The following is a 17,079-nucleotide window of genomic DNA, read 5'->3' as shown; positions in this document are numbered from 1 at the left end:
GGGGGGGCGCGAAAATAATCATATCATCATTTACAGCAATCAGTGGCACTGTTATTTTCACCTCTTACTTAAAAGCATTACAAAGTTTCCATTCAATAAGAAGAGAACAGCTTAAGAAAATTATATTCTTCCTTCTCTTCTCATTAGTATACAAGCAGAATAAGGGCAGGCAACAAATATTACAATTTAATAACAGTAGTGCCTTATCCATGAATTTATTTGGGTAGAAGGGTCATGCTGCCCTAATTCTGTTGACTAATGAATCAGGATTGGAAATGAAGGGGATGAGTTAACTTGGGTCTATGGCAAAAATAAATATTATTTTATCTGGCTAGAATTATTTCATCTTTGCTAAGTAACTATTGCCTAACCCTGATTTTGTCTCCTGTCCTGCAACACAGGGCAGAACTTCTTAGATTGACAGGAAAGTGACTACTAGTTAAAAATCTGAAGGTACTTTCATATGAAGAGATAGGCTTGCATGATTTACTAGGTTGAAATAAAAGCAATTGATAAGGCATGAGAAATTCAAGATCAGAAAATGAACATTATGGCTTTTAATTACTTTCTAAATAGACATTCTGTAAGTCCTATGTACTGGTATATCACAGAGAACATTGTCTCAAAACACTGCCTCTATAAATCATCATCATTCACAGTAAAATGCCAGAAAACAAGAAGCGCGGCAAGGACTGGGAAAAGTAGGAGGGAGATGTATGATGACACCTGAGGAACATGGATGAGCAAGCACGCGGAAAAAGAAAGCGCAGTTGCCTCTCTTTCTGAAAGAAATTGCATAACATCCTGTAGAACTAGACAGTTGATTTCTTTTCCTAAAAATGTGTGTAGTAGGAGTACCACACACAGCGAAAACAACAGTCTCCCAAAAAGCTGTTTCTATCTGCGCTGGTAACAGTTTAACATCATTGCCATTATCATTTAACACCATGTTTGTTCATTTTAAGCTTCAGAAAAGAATACTGCTCTGCCACTTCAGAAACAAAACTGTTCACAAAACTAGTGTAATGATTATAGCTGTAAACAGCAGCTACTCATTTAAAACACTATCAGGACACAATGACATGCAAGTTCAACATGTTAAGGTTTCAAACCCAAGTTGTTAGAAGATGACTGCTATGAATTGAGCCATTCTGAAGTTCTGTAAACTTCTCCTGGTAGTGCTAAGAATGACTATAGTATTGTCTTGTTTATTGGTAGTATGACTTCGGGGGACACACCCTTGGTTTCTAGAGAGTTCATGAAACCCACCACCTTCCTGGACATGAAAGGAGGATTCCACTAGTTCTACCCCAAGCATTATTTCAGTTACCTGAAAAACTAGACTTCTCTGCTTTTCCAGGATATGGCTTTTTTTTTTTGCCTTGACACCACTCCAGCCTCAGCTTTCAACAGCAACTTTGTTTCAGGTATGGAAAGCCTGGCCAAAAGGAGGCGGCAGGTTTTCTGGTTCACATCTCCTGAAGGGAGATTCAGCATTCTGTGTAAGTGGGTGGCACTTCACCAGCTGCTGGTGCACACCAAGGAGACGAGAATTCAGACTTAAAAGCCCAAGGCTGCTTGCTAGGGTAATGCCCCAGGAAAATGAAGATCCAAGGGGCTTGCTAGAGCCATGGGCTTGATGCTCAGGGAAGACTGCAGTGCTGGACTCCCTGAGCAGCAAGGATGGGGAGGGAGCAGTGTGGTGAGAGAGGCTACAATACCTGAGCACTAGGAGATGAAGGACAGGACCGTGTCTGTGACCATCACCTGTGGGCCCTGGGTTTATGGAGAAGGCAGACGCCCACACAGTGCAACACTGACATTGTACAACACACATAACAGCTAATTATCCTGAAATTACTAAATCAAAACAAAAAAATTAAAACAAGCAAACAAAAATTCCTTTTTTGGCTTTTCATATGTCAGGTTTCAGAAAGGCAATTTTCTTTTTTGCAGCAGAAGTCAGAGGAATTAACTTTTTAAAAAAATTTGTTAATAGAAAACCTCAAGCTACAAATCTACTGCTGCAGCTCCACAGAAAGCTGCTCGTTATCTCAAAGGAGGTTCTTGATTTTGTACCATAGTGAACAGATGAAGAAAAAAAAGAACAGGTCAGAGGTGGGTACAGACTCTCTCAATTAGGAAGAAAAAATTAAGCAAACAAACTAGCAATGAACAGGCGAAGCATCAAAAAATGTAAACAGAACGAGCAACTGTAACACCAAACCCAGTCATTTATTGCCTCTCTACTACTTAAATAAAGCCTTTGGCAAGTATTAGGAATAAAGCAGTGCATTTTCTCAATGCTGAAACTGATAATCTCAGAGGAGACAAATTAAAGGTCCTGTGAGCCAGGCTGATAAGAATCAGCTAAACAGAGAAAAAAGCACTCTCAGGTTAGGCTTCTTATCAATACTAACTTTATCTAAGGCTGCAGCATTGCCAGGTCTTGTGATATTTTCAACATATTTTCTAAAATGATCAGCAAATAATGTTCTTTCCCAACAGGGCAGAAATCTAATGTAGGCTATTTTATGCCTTCTCAAATGTTGATAAAAGTCCACCCCTATAAGACTTCTCTGTCATGCACAGATGATGATTTTAGGGTTTGCCCACAGAGTACAGCACAGAAATCCCTGAGACAACCTGCACAAGCAAGACAATATGCTGTGGCACAGCTACATGCTGTTCCAGCTCCTATATCACCACAGCTGTTGGCAAGATGCTGGGGCTGGAAAAGCCTTATAGCTCAGGAAGAGTGCCAAATGAGCTCTGCTAGACTCCTTCCAGACTCACGCATAAAGAAAGCTCAGGTCCTACTGCACTGCAGCCTCCAGTGCTCTCACAGCTGCAGTTAACAAAGGCAGAGGTAAATGACTACACACAACCTTAGAAGAGCTGCTCTTGCCTTTGCCTTCACTGCCTTCCTCCTCAAAAGTTACTTCCATGGTTAAAAACAAGAAACTTCAACTATTCCTGATGCAAGTTGTGTAACAACAGTACAGAAATGGAGGGGGGAAAAATAGGGGGGAAAAAAAAACCAGAGTCTGAGAGTAACAGTACTGGATCAGACTAAAAGTCTGCTTTGCTCGGCATCGTGACCCCAGCAAAGTGGCCAAAAGCAGATATCCATGAAGAAGCCTAAGGACAGAGCAGCCATGTATGATTCTCCTACTGGGTATGCATCCCAGTATCCACAGGTTTTTGTTGCTTGGGGCCTCTTAAATCAGATGTCCTCTCAATCCTTTAAGGTCATGTAAGCCTTTAGCAAATACCACCTTCGCATTCACATCTTCCAGCAATGAATTCAACAGTTCAATCACATTCTGAGCGCAGAACCACCTCTTTTTATTTACTTTGAAACTGCCTCCTGCTAGCGTTACATCTGCTACATGCCAGTCTTGTACTGGCCAAGGCAGCAAGTATTTGATCTCTCTCTGCCCCTTTGATCCATCATTCAAGGCTCTAATTTGCAATACTGCAAAGGTCTGAACCCATGCAATATGATCATGCTGGTAGATGGGTGAACTGCAATAATCAGCAAAATCCCTCAGACAGGACAAACACGATTTGCGGAGTCACGATCTGCAATGCCAGGCACAGCCAAAATTCCTGGGATTTCTCGAGAGTCACAATGGAAGACCAAGAACTCTGACACGACCCAAAAAGCATGCTTCTGCTTAGTGCAGTACTTCAACAAGCTGAACACAGACATTGCTGAGGGACAGAATAGGCTCGTGGGATTAACTCCCACTGTTTTATATCGGGTTCTGTTCTCAGGATGGAGACTGCATGACAATAAATACATCAATGCTGCTCAGGCAAACATAAGTGTTAGAATATTCACACAGTATACTAAAAGAAATAGCCAGACCCTAAGGAGACTAAGGCCATTTATGCAAGTTCTTAAAAAAATTAACTCCAGTTAGTGTTGACCTACATTAAATCCATATCCTTTTTGCTGTTCTACCAGTGCACCTTCCCTGTTTCTCCACAATATTTATTATAACCAGTATGATAGACTTTGACGACTTATACCTTAAAGCAGGAATTGTTGCTTCTTTGTGTGTTTTTAAAGATATGAATGGAGACTCATTATTGATTATGGCTCCTAGAAAACTACTGGGAAGCTTGTATTTTAAGCTTTGTTGTATTTACCTGTCAACAAAACCAGTTATATTTCCAAGACAAAAACTGTTTCTATGGCTTGAAAATGAGAGATTCCATAACTAAGTTATCTTCAACACTGAGTTTCAAGCTAGTATTTAAATTAAGAATTACTGTTTTATTCCTCCTGATGATTGTTTTTCAGTTAAGAGCTTCACTTTTGAAGTATAATTATATATGTTAACCACTTTAACGAGAATGAAATCAAATGTGCGTTTAGCAGCTTTATACAGTCGTGTGTCATAATGTAGTAACTCTGTGCCTTTAACAAAAAATTGCTGATTTTACTGCATGAAGTTCAGTGTTTATCAAAGTGCTTACACTGAATTTCAAATATTCCAACATACGTATAATCAACAGCTGAGGCGTTTTTTTTATTGCAACATCAAAAAGTGAAGCGTGATCTACAGACAATTCAAGTGTTGCATATTTGTGTCTTCAGTCGAACGTGTACATTCACAATTGGCAAAATTTTAATACTAGATTCACACAATATTACCTGCAGCAGCTCAGATAATTTATTCCTTTTAACCAAAGTCAAAACAGAAATGGTCTCAATGGTGCCTCTCCCTTCACTAGAAGGCATTTGTACTACTCAACAGCTGATTTAGGGAAAAGAGATGACTAACATCTTGTCCTAAAGCATGTTAAGTCCTAAAGGCTGCTATTTGCTATAAATTTACACCAAAGACTTTAAGAGATGAAATTTGATTACAACAGGAGTTCAATTGGCTTGAAGAAGGTTCAGGAATTTCAACTAGTAGATTGCACACAACATTCCCTGATGTACACATTCTTGAAGAAAAAGGTGCATCTGCAGTTTGTGTACAGAGCTGATACACCTCCCTGCCCCAAAAGCAATACTACGCTTTCAAAACTACGTTCTCAAAGCTTAGGCAACGTTACAATCAGTTGCTGCCTGTGCAACTTTCATTTAATGCACTTCCACAAGGACAGTACATAATTACACTTGCTTTTACATGAGAAACAGAAAACAGGCTCAGGGCAGCAGCTTCTGGGTATTTTTATTTGGGTGGGGGGAGCAGGTCACACTTTGACTGGCACAAATGCTTGGTTTTCACAGCTTCTGTCACCACCAACAGCACTTACAGGTAGGTGTAAGCAAAACTATAAGCAAACAGGAGCTACATACACGTATTTAGGTTTAAATCACTTGGTTATCATCATATAGGAACAAGCAAAGCCAATTCTCATTTCTCTTTTCCTTTAGCTGAGTGTATAATTTGTTACACTCCTTTCACAGTTAATATAAACCAGTCTTCAGGCACTGAACAACATTGGTTGAATCACCAAGCACTGTTTATCACAAGCACTAATCAAATAGGATTTCTGTATGAAACAAGTGATCTAAAATGGTAATATGCAAAAGGAGCTCAAATTTAGTTTAGGTAAACTTGTTTCACCCATGTCTTGATTCCTAACTATTTTGACTGTAACTATAGCATTATACAAGATAATACGGATACTAAAGGTTTACATGAGCTCAACCAACAGGGATACTTCATAGAAGGAAAATCCATGAGGGCCCTTTAAATAAAACACCACCACCTCTGGCTCTGGATCTCTCTGAGCTGTGAATCATTAAAGGCTGGAAGAAGTATTTTGGAGAGGTATCACTATGCTTCTGCATTGATCTTACACTCTTCTCAAGGCACCTGCTATTGACCACCAATGAGGACAGGGTATCAGGGAGATGATCTTTGGTTTCACCCAGTATCACAGAATCATAGAAACACAGAATCATTTAGGTTGGAAAGGACCTTTAAGATCATCAAGTCCAACTGTAAACCTAGCACTGCCAAGTCCACCACTAAACCATGTCCCTAAGTACCACATCTACACATCTTTTAAATACCTCCAGGGATGGTGACTCTACCACTTCCCTGGGCAGCCTCTACCAATGCCCGACAACCCTTTTAGTGAAGAAATTCTTCCTAATATCCAATCTAAACCTCCCCTGGTGCAACTTGATGCCATTTCCTCTTGTCCTACCAGTGGTTACTTGGGAGACATGGTATCACATCATCTCTCTCCAAATGGTATCAAGTAGAGTAGCAATGCTGGTACTCTCTCACCTTTTAGGTAAGTGCTTTACAATGGTCCCAACAATATATGTGATTAAAAATGGCATACATAACGCTAATGATTTATGACAAATTCTGAAGATTGACAGTACCCTCCCAATGCAAAAATGTGGGGGAACTTTTTAAGAACATAAATCAAAGGATTCCTGAACGTTATTTATCTCATTTACCTCCTCTATTTACTTTCTAACTACAAATAAACCTTACATATTTTTATTACAGTAACACCCCAAAGCTGTCATTATGGTCTTGTTATGCTAAAATGCTACAAAAATACATAAAATACATCATATTTGCCTCAAAAGTACTTATTGTAGGCCAAGATAAAGTAGATTAACAGCAAAATGGAGGACTCAATAACCTGAATTACTTGAGAGAGAGTTTGGAAAAGGTCATCCGAGTTCCACGATGATTTTGAGAAAAAAAGTGAATAAGCAAATAAGCACAACTGATGGCTGAGAGTCCTCCTTTAAATGCCCCAGTGTAACCAACTACCATTGCTCAGAAACCGAATCCACAACCAGCTTGATTCCATTAAATGGATTTAGCACTCATCTTGTCAGCGTATTTAAACGGCTTACAGCATACAGTAATTCATTCTTCTGAACAAAGCAAAAATACAAACAACTAAACACGTGGCCATCTTACACAATATTCGCAGAACAAGGGGGAGACAGCAAGAGCGAAGAGCAGACAATTCAATCAATCAAATGCAAACCGAAACAAAATAAAAAAACCAAAAGCCAAGCAAAACCAAGGGTGCATCCCTATAACTAAAGACCGTCAGAGAAATGCAATGTAAGTATCAAAATTCTGATTCATTTTAGCAGTTAAACTCTCAAGATCTGCTTTACATGAGATATCCCACAGCAGTAAGTCGCAGTTTTCAAGTGGTATAAAATACTGATCTCTTGAAAGTAGCCCTTCATAACCTTAAAACTGCACCACAATTAACATACAATCAGAGTGAACAAGTTTTAACAAGTAACTGAGAAAAACGGCAAGCTATAAAACACACCTTGGACTCAGTACAAGTCTACAGACTATGACATTTCCAACACTAGTCTTTGGACATGCTTAAGCCAGTGTAATAAAAAGCATCTCAATACTACAAAGAATTCCCTCCTACAAAAAAACAAAATCCAAACCCTACTCCTAGCCAGACACAAAGTATACACTTTTGACAACATTTGATGCTGAAATGCAATTCAAATAAAAATCAAATATTAAAAAACTCCCAGACATCTCCATGTTAAAGTGACGGAAAAATTACTTTGAAGACGACATTTTGAAAACTCACTAGCATTAATCTTATGTTTAGGAATTGCTTTTTAAGAAAGGTAGGAGCGTGAGACTCTTTCCAGTCCATCTGCTGCCTCTGCCATTACCACTTACAAGTACCAGCCCAGTCCCAGCACTATTTCATCTGTGTGCATCAGAGGTAATCCTTCTACTAACAAGACGGAGATTTGTCTATATGCTTTGCATTAGCTCTGTCTAGTTTCCCAGGTTCGCAGGCTCTTCCTAACATTGGGGCACTTATCTGTGCCAGTACATTAATGATAGTTTTGAAACATCTCTTTAATAAAAGCAGAAAAGGGGATTGTTATTAAACACTACTTGACACTATAAGATTCTCATGCTGTCGTGTACCTATCTGGGAATTTCAGTAATGTAAGCCCAAAGGATTTAGCAGAAGACAAGGGAGCAGGCTAGGAACACACAGCCTCAAGAGAGCTCTGCTTGAGCTGCTGGGGAATTGCACTTACACATACCTACATTAGAATAAGACTTTCTGGAACTGTCTCCTTCAGTGGCTGTAAAGGAAGTCTGCACAGACTAGCTCAGACCTGAAATAAAATCTTTAAGTTCCTAAGGCTGATACCCTATCTGATATAGGCATGTTGCCTATTTCACAAAAAAATACCAATCAAAGGGCAATACTTTTATTTACTACTCTGAACTGTGTAAAAATCCCACTTTCACTATAGCAATTGCAGTTTGAGAAGCACCCTCAGAATTTTTAACTGTACTTAAGACATTATTGGACTGACTAATATTTAACTGGTAGGTAATATCAAGTGAACTAACCATTTTTTACTCTTTCCAAAGAATTTATAAATCTTTCACAAGAAAGTTTTTCATTAGAAAAACTGAATAAAGTACAATATTAGAACATTATTTTTCTGACTGCTTAAGTCTATGCAATTAAAATCATAAACCAAAAGATTTGGAAATTTGCTACAAACTTTCCAATCAAGAGGAAAGAATTCAAACTAAAAAATACAGACAATGAAGCTAAAAAAAAAAAAAAGTTGAGACATAAAAAAATAAATCTAAAATAACATTCCAAAGAACATTACACTTCTAAAGCTCTCCCTCATAATTTTATTCCCCTTCTTTTAAATAAAAAATACTAGTAATTTCAGCTTTTGGTCATAGCAGGTAATCAGTTTATGAAGTAATTTTTGAATTTTATGATATTCTACCCTAGAAATATAACAAAAAAGACTCCTCTTTTTTTTTTAATCTACCAATTTCTTGAAAAGTAAAACTGAAAAGTCGCAGTCCTAAGTAAAATTTCTTAAGTGTTTCAAAGAAAGCGTCCATACTCACCCGCACTGCTGCTTTCAGATTTTTCTTCTGCTTGGCTTTCTGGAAAAAAACCCAAATGAACAAAAAAGGAAACTTAATGTTTCTGCATTGATTATTTGAAATGACATCTAAAAAGTGGGTTACAAAGCAAAGAATGATAAATTACGATAAAGTCACAGTGGTTTGATTAATGTTTATACATTTACTTTCTGAAGAATAATTTGCCATGGGGAGCAACAACAACAACAAAAAAACCCCTCCTTTAGTGCCCAAACTCACAACTTAAATCAGAGAACTCCATTTTACACCTCTGACTGAGTTCCGCAAGAAGGAAGTTATACATTTATACAAAATCAGTAGTAGGATTATGCTTAAGCAATGAATAGAATCCATTTATCTCACTGGTCACATGAGACGAATATTAATTTTGTATATTTAAAAAAAAATTAAGGTTCTGCAAAAGAATGTTCTCAATCGGCATTAGGTAAATTTTTGAACTTGATCAACTTCTCTACCCTTTCTGCAGATCACGCAAGAATTTATTTCTTCAATGTTTTCCCTTTCTGATCACTGGCCCTCAAATGGTACTACGGCCCAACTTGTTAGGTACAAAACATACACAGAATCACAAACGCCTCCTGTTCCACAGAGCCGAGAATTGAAGTATATATGAAGGAAAAACCTAGACGCAAGTGTTGCAAATTGACTTGCCAAAAAATTATCACTCGGGTGAATGGCAGTCAGACTCAGAAACAGCTTTCTGCATGAAATTCCAATTCCACATTTCAAGAAATGGCAGCCAGCGGATGTATTTTGGTAAATGGAGTTCTAACACAAGTCCTATAAAATTAAACCCCTACATAAATTTGTCAACCTGAAATTTAACTGTTCCTCCTATATTTCTCCTTCTTACACATCTAAGGTAGAGAATAAAAAGAACATTTTCACTTCTCTGAAATAAAAATGGTAAAATATACTTGTCCTTAACTTTCAATTCAGACATGTCACAGCTATCATTACAGACTATTTACTTACAGGTGAGAGTGAATTACTGTTCTAACTCAGACAGTAATTTTTGAGTTCAGTTTGATCATTTCTGCCATTTACAGGCTGGGTATTAACAGAGCTGAAAACATGAAATATTTTACAAAACCTCCTTCTTGCCACAGATTCTTGCTGGCTTTCATGGCTGATGGCCCTGTTTTCTCATTGAGATGGCTGACAGCCCGAGGACTAATGCAAACGGAAAACGCAGTATCTCACAGATCCTTCTTTCTTTACTGGTGTCTGTCATCAGTCTTAGCAGCTGAAGGCATGTGCTTTCTCAACAAGAAAACAACATTATATGGCCTCTTCCCACCCATAAGTATTCACAAAGCAAGTTAAGATCCCTGCCAACTTTCAGATATACGTGCAGGATAGCCTGTTAGCAGAAAAACATGTATTTTCTCATTGACATTATTTTTTGTGTGTATTTAGCACACTTACAGCATAATGTTATTACCCAACCAATACCCTAACTCAGTTGTAACTTAATTAAGGAAACATTCAGTACACACACAAGAAGCAAAGAGGACATAATGAAGAACACGCAAGCATACTAAGATATCAACCCCTGCCTGGACTGAGATGTAAGAAGCAGCTGGATTTAAAGCTGTTTCTTTCTAACTCTGTTTCAGCGAAAGACTAGGTACCTAGCCAAAACTACTGCCTAAGACATCACACTTCAAAATTGTTGATAGCATCTCTGATTCAAACAACAATAAATATGTATCATGTCCAGAGGGGGAGTGTGTGTGTTTGCTTGTAGGTATCAACAGAATCTGCCCTCAATAACAGAGACAAAAAAACACACAAAATCCAAGCCTTGCAAAAAAGTCATGTTTTTTTTCTCATCATTAGATAATTTGGTTTTGTTATGATTAGGTCACAAGTCTCTGCTTTAAAAATCTTCTCAGTACTAATATCATGAAGAAGGTAAAGGAAGTTGTACTATGTCTACTCAATCTATTTTATCAATGCAGACTACAGCTGCTCAGCCTCCTCCACAACATGCAAGATTCACAGATGAATGTCAACAGGTCGGGGTTGGTTGGCTGGGGTTTCTTTGGTTGCCGTTTTTTTGTTGGGTTCTTTTTGGCGGAGCGGGGGGACTGGGGGGGGTGGGTTTTTTTACACATACATCAGTGAGACTGAAAAAAAACAAATTTTAAGTCAATGACATAGGCAGAAAGCCAGCTCTATTCCCATCACACTGAGCCCATTCTAACATACCATATATTTTGTGCCTTATATCCTCAATTGTTTAAATTTGTACAGGAATTAACAGTCTATAGTTTTAATAACAAAAATTAAAATAAAATTAGGAGCTTACCCCTGCCAGCCAGTTGAATCTACTTTACAGTAACTTGTTAATCCTCGCAACACTCATATGAAATAAGTAAATAAATATAATTTCTATCTTTTAGAGATGGAGTAAGCAGACACGGTTGTTTTCTAAATGGACTGTATGTTGCAATAATACATACGTCTTGACCCATCAAAATGCTGTCTGTAATTAGACTAGCTTGAGTCACTTTTTTCTGCTTTTCTGCATCTTCTTTATGATCCTCACAAATATTTCAAATTTGTATAAATGTCAGAGATCTGAAAGGCTGCTGTTGCTTCTATTTCTTTTGATCATGAGGCTGCTAATAGCTTTGCCTCTTCTGCTAACAGTCCATAAAAGACTGAAGTACATAAAGGAACAAAGAAGCGTTAAGTAAGACCCCAAAGCATTTTGGAGACTGGAATGTGTGGTTAAGTGACAGCCTGAACAAACAGAGACAATTGGAAAGTACTAGTACTGCTAAGGTAGATAGGTATACGTCAAAACTCCTCAGCAGGCACAGCTAAGACGGCAGAACGATGAGGGAGGGCATTCATTTCCTAAATAGCAGTTTGATGAGAAATTTGAGAAGTCAAACATTAATCTAATAGGATTGATCGTAGTATCACAAGGCATCAAGATTCTGAGCACTACGTATTTTACTGCAAATAATTAAATGTAATTAAAGAAGTAACTGCTTTAATGAAAGAAACATCTTTCCAGGATTTTTATTAACATTTCTTCTCTTCACATTTCTTTAAATGGCTGGATATTATCAGATATTTCAAAGTACAAATACACAAAAATACAGAATACAAACCTCTGAATATTCATTTTCACTGGAATACAATTGCGCATTGTACATTATACAGTAAGTATGATTCATGCACAAACTCAGAAAAGATCCTTTCATAGAGGAGAAGCTGTATAGAGGAAAAAGTCCAACCCAAAACAAGGGGAGAATATTCAAGGAGTGTGGGAATAAAGGAGCTGTTCTAAGGTAAATAGGCAGAGTTATGTGTATTATTGAACAAGAATACCAAAAAAATGGCATTTCATGAATTGAAATTCTGAAAGCAGAGAAGACTCAGAAAACTGGAGACCACCACAGTGTTAAGAGCCAGCAATCTCCTGTGAGGCATGAAACAGTGAAACGATCCATGCATGAATGCTGCTCAGAACCAAAGGTCTGGTAGTCATTCTGTCAATGGAATTCTCTAAACACTTTTTACCTTCAGTAAGATGGAACAACCATGAAGGAATTTAAAGTCACTAAAATAAGCATTAAGGCAATCCCACTTACGAAGGGGGAGTTATATATTCAAAATTTCAATAAAATGAGTCAGCTCACCCAACTTGATACAAATATCTTGTACTTTATATATGCCTACAGTGTAAAATCTTCTCCACCCATCAGTCCTTTACACTTAGAGACGCAACTGCCTGCCAAGGTCTGTGTTTTCCTAAGTCACATTAGTAGCACATTTTTCTAAGAACTAGCTCAGTAAGAAACTTTTATCATTATCTATAACATAGCTGCATTTTTTATTTATATTTAGAGTCAGCAATCCTGAACTATCAGCTGGCAGAAAAATGCAACAGGCAATTAAAGCAGTAAGGGAATTAACTTATCATCACAATCAGAAAAGTTTGCTGTTAAATGTTTAACAAAAGCATGTTCCCATTCCTTCAATCAAGAAAGAAACTGTCAAATTATAGCACCTCCTTATGCCAGAGGTGTCTGCCAGTAGGAAGCTCAGAAAAAAACAATTTTAACCAAACATACCCTATATCAGGCCCATGACTTGCCCCTAGATAGTTCTTAACTATACACACACAAGAAATATTCATTTTGTTGAACACAACACATTGAAATATATGCAAAATGCTTTCCTTTCCTCCCACCCAAAAAATTACAGCTATGATAGCTGATAACAAAGATAAGATAAAATGACTGGAAGCACAAATAGCATTGTTGCATAGCAACTGTTGATGTACATATGGTGATGTTTATGGAACAGAATGTAGTTCATATTTAATGCAGAAATAATACTGAAACCAGCCTAGACAGCAAGACCCAGACAGCAAGAGACAACTGTGCTTTGGATCCCTCTGTGGTCATCACAGAAACCACACTTCCCGCCAGCTTTGCTCAACTGATGTTCAGGACCACCACCGCAGGTCTTAGTGATCTGCCCAGCAATGAAGACAACGCAATTTCTCACATGTGCAAACCGCCTTGCAAAGGAAGTAAGGAGATATTTTGCAACTACTACTTTCAGAGTGCATTGTACTACTCCGTATTATTTGTTAGAGTTATTTCAAAATAGAGAAATAGGAAAAGAAAAGAAACAGGAGAAACCCCAGAGTTAGTCTAATCAGAAAGTGCACCACGTGTGAAAGCCAGAATAGGCCAGATTTTCAATAGTATCAGGGACGGAATCTACTTTATCCAGCTTTATATTAGCTCAAATCTACTACACACACTGCAGAAGACCAAGAAACTGCAATTCATTAGTCTTTGGACATAACAAATGGCACCTCAGAAGAGCCTACTGCTGTACATCAACTAACATGGGACCACCAGAGATGCAGAGGTTTACAGTGAGTAAAGAGTCAATGACTGAGAGCAACAGTGCATGAAGCACTTTTTTATCCATATTTCATTTGCATAATTCCTCAAATGGATCCTTCCAGATGCAACATTAGCAATGCCATCTGCAGTTCCATACCAGCTTAATCTTTGGCCCATGGCTCAAACTGGCATATTGATTCTGTTACATGGTGCACTTCGCAAAAGGAAAAGGAACAAGATCACCAACGCTTTTCACAAAAATATGCTAATTATATCTTGAATTTTTATATCAAAATGTGTCTTGGGAAGCAAAATCCTTTGGGATTTGCAGCAAACATGCAAAAGTCACTGAATGTATACTCTAAACACATCTTTACACCCAAAATCTCTCTCTCTTGTTACGCATTCCGAGGTTGGGGCACAGAGAAACAAAAAAGGATGAGGTACTACTAAAATGCTTTCAAAATTCTTGAAAACTTGCTCCCTAACTCTTTCCACATTTGTAATCTCTGAATGATAAACCCCAGTATTTTTAAAGTGTTGCAAGTCACACACACAAAAATACGTATTTTTTTTAAGTGAAAAATCAATGACACAATTACATTAGTTTTAGAGAAAGGGTTAACAAATGAAAACTGCCTCAGCTGTAGCGTTAAGAGCTTGTATTTCTAAACACAACTGAGACAGCCAAGCTACTTGTACCTTACTATCTCAATGCTCAACCATTAAATATTTAAAATAGATTTTAAAAAGGTGGTGGTCAAACTTACTAAGTATTCTAACTCTGTCCTGTGAGTTATGATTCTCCCTCCCTCATTTATTTGATAAAGCATCACACTGCCATCACAGCAATTACTTGTCACCCTAAAACATCAAAAAATTAGAAGGTGGTCACTCTGTAGTTTTCTGCCCCACAGAAGGCAGAGGTATCAAAAAATATTACTATTCTGTCTTCTGGGGACACCAAAACCTAAGTGCCTGAAACTGAGATACCCTATGTGGAGAACTTAAATTAGTTTCTCAATTGTAAGAAGAAAAGAGATAGACACAAAAAAAGTACAAAAGTGTATGCATGCAGGTAACAACAAAACAGAGCCAAAATCTGACTTCTGAGTCTTCTGGACTTTACAGCACTCAGTTTATTGAAATCATGTATACAGTAATCATAACAAATAACTTTAATTCTAACTTACCTACTGAACTTTCTGTGAACACTGTTAAGGTCTGTCCTCCCACACTTTGCAAAAGAAATGGATGTTCCCTCGGTGCACTGACTGAAGCAGGTTTTCCTCCAATATCATTGATGCTTGCAAGCTCTTCATTCAAAGTAAATGACACCTAACAGTCACAATTACCACAGTGTTACTAAACAGACTCAATTACATAGCTTTATGAATTGTGGGGAAACAAAAAGAGAGAAAACACAAATACTATGGCACATTTCCATTTCAAAACCAAAAAGAGTGGGATAAGAGTCTCACTATGTTGATCTCTTGTTGAAATACAGAATTCAAAGCTTTCATGTACTTAATAAAATTTACGCATCTTTTAAAAAATTGTAAATCACTTCGTCTGGAAGACAGAGAACAATTTGATTTTTTACTTTTTAAAAAGTAAGGCATAATAGGTTTTTAGATATTGTTCAGTATGAGTGCTTTAAAATGTTTCACACAGCTAGCTAAGTTCCAGAAAAAGTCCTACGTACCACAAGCGTTATTAGCCCAGTGACTCCTGAATTCTGCACAGCCCAGGAGAGGTTCAAACATAGCTCCTTTGCTATGTTTTCATTGTGCACTCAATAGAAGAGCTGAGGAGGTACTGGGGGGACTGGGTAACCAGAATCCCTAGCCACAGGTCACAATAATTAATCTTAAGAGGGATATTTCAGAGTGGCACTGCGTGCTTTTCCTGTACGTTCTGCGTAGCCCCATTCTGCCATGCAGCAACAGGACCCCTGGGAAGCCACTCATTCTCATGGGATTCGCCACCGCTTGGCTGTACACAGACTGCAAAATGAGCTTTGTGCCTCTCATCAATATCAAGATTTTGGTGTGGAGCTCACAAAATTAGGGAGGTTGGCTTGTATTCCAGCCTGGAAGAGTCCAATCAAACATCCAAACCTCCAGTGGAACTCTCTCCACTTATTCTAAAAGGAGGTTGGCCAGGTTATCAAATGGCAAACGCAGCTTGTTTCCCTTCCGTTTTTTTGTCCACAGTTTCTTCCAATTCAGTGGCAGACCTATGTGGTATGTGAAGTAATTCTAACTAATGCAACTTCCCTTATCTCCTGTAAAAGATACAGCCAGTGGCAGACCTATGTGGTATGTGAAGTAAGTCTAACTAATGCAACTTTCCTTATCTCCTGTAAAAGATACAGGAAGTTACTATCCTTCACTGAGGCTGCAAATAAAAGCAGTTACCTTTGCATGCAGAAGAACCTTCAAGTTACTCTATATTTAAAAGGACGAAATTCCAAATAGAAGACGAATACTTTCTGAAATTGTGACCCCTTCATCCCCCAACTTCTTTTGCTTTATCATCATCCTCCTTAGTTCTCAGACAGCCTTTTGCACTAACACATCTCAAAAAGTTTAGAGAGAACATCACTACTACGATTCCTGCTTACAGGTGGGTAAACAAATTCAGAGAACAAAGAGACCTGATGAAAGTCCCACAGTACATCTATGGGCAGAGCTATGAACAGAATTCTCTCCTCCTGATTCTGTGGTAAAACGCTTCATTGCAGGTGTAACAAAAAATACGTGACATTAGAAACCAGTATGTTCTAAACAATTTTTAGAATTCAAAATATAACATATTCACAGCCTTTATATTTAGTAATTACTTACTTCTGTTCTTCCTTGATTTCTGCAAAAGAAAATATTTAATGTTTTAGTTTCCATAATCTAATTCCACAAGTTTAGTTTCCCTTATAATAAAGCAAATTCAAAGTCTAGTTTTGTTACTTATCTTCGCTCCTGAGTTGCTCAAATTTTTTTGTTATGCTGATGCCCAAGAATAAATGGGAAAAGTCAGCAGGTGAGAACAGAAGCAGCAAAATAGCACATGTAAGTTAAAGGACATTCTCCAGTTAGATGAGCATATTTCTTGGGTTTAAGAAATCAAACACCATGTAATGGGGTACAGCCACTCCCAGTATAATTTCATACAATTTTATATTCATAATCACTATACAAGCAAGCACCATTCAGGTATCACAGAAATATGCACAGTGTTTGCACGAAACAGGATTATATATTATAAGAGGT

Source organism: Cariama cristata, unplaced genomic scaffold (genome assembly GCF_000690535.1).
Source record: "Cariama cristata isolate BGI_N322 unplaced genomic scaffold, ASM69053v1 scaffold7809, whole genome shotgun sequence".
NCBI lineage: Eukaryota > Metazoa > Chordata > Aves > Cariamiformes > Cariamidae > Cariama > Cariama cristata.
This window is presented reverse-complemented; position numbering follows the sequence as displayed.